This window comes from Myotis brandtii, unplaced genomic scaffold, assembly GCF_000412655.1.
Source record: "Myotis brandtii unplaced genomic scaffold, ASM41265v1 scaffold698, whole genome shotgun sequence".
Classification (NCBI taxonomy): Eukaryota; Metazoa; Chordata; class Mammalia; order Chiroptera; family Vespertilionidae; genus Myotis; species Myotis brandtii.
The window spans coordinates 361,020-361,459 of NW_005370731.1; the positions used below are offsets into that span (position 1 = coordinate 361,020).

The 440-nt window shown below is 63.2% G+C and overlaps 1 protein-coding gene across 1 annotated transcript in view; it reads left to right on the plus strand.

Moving 5' to 3' along the window:
* The first annotated feature begins 6 nt into the window (after positions 1–6).
* The window catches only part of CDIPT (CDP-diacylglycerol--inositol 3-phosphatidyltransferase), a 3,795-nt gene continuing 3,361 nt past the window's right edge, over positions 7–440 (plus strand). Inside the window, exon 1 of the mRNA XM_014529866.1 lies at positions 7–150. The gene's annotated coding sequence lies outside the window, so the exon portion shown is untranslated. The remainder of the gene's footprint in view (positions 151–440) is intronic.

Sequence of the window (440 nt, forward strand, 5' to 3'; positions counted from 1 at the left end):
GAGCGCCCAGGAGGCCGGGAGAGGGGCGGGGAGAGGACGCCGCGGACTGTACTACATCACCTCGCCTCCGGGGACGCGGGGACGCGGGAGGACGGAGTTTCCCCTCCTCGTCTTTGTCTCCAGGGAGTCACACCCGCCTCCGAAAGCAAAGTACGGATATTCATCGAGGCCTCTCCTCTCCGGACCTCCCCTTCTCCCTCCGTCCCTTCCTTCCCCCCCCTCCCTCTGTGTCTTGGTACGAGCCGATGGAAAGGGGCGGAGGGAGGAAAAGGAAAAGGAAGCGGGCAGGTCTTAAAGGGGCCGCAGCCATTTTTTAAGGCCTCCTTCTCCTTTCTCCAATTTTGGAAGTACGCGCGCAGAAGAGTAGATTCTCGGAAGCTGAGCACCACTGGAGCAGGAGGGACCGCAGCTGGAGACTGCGGGGCGGGCGGAGGCGAGGG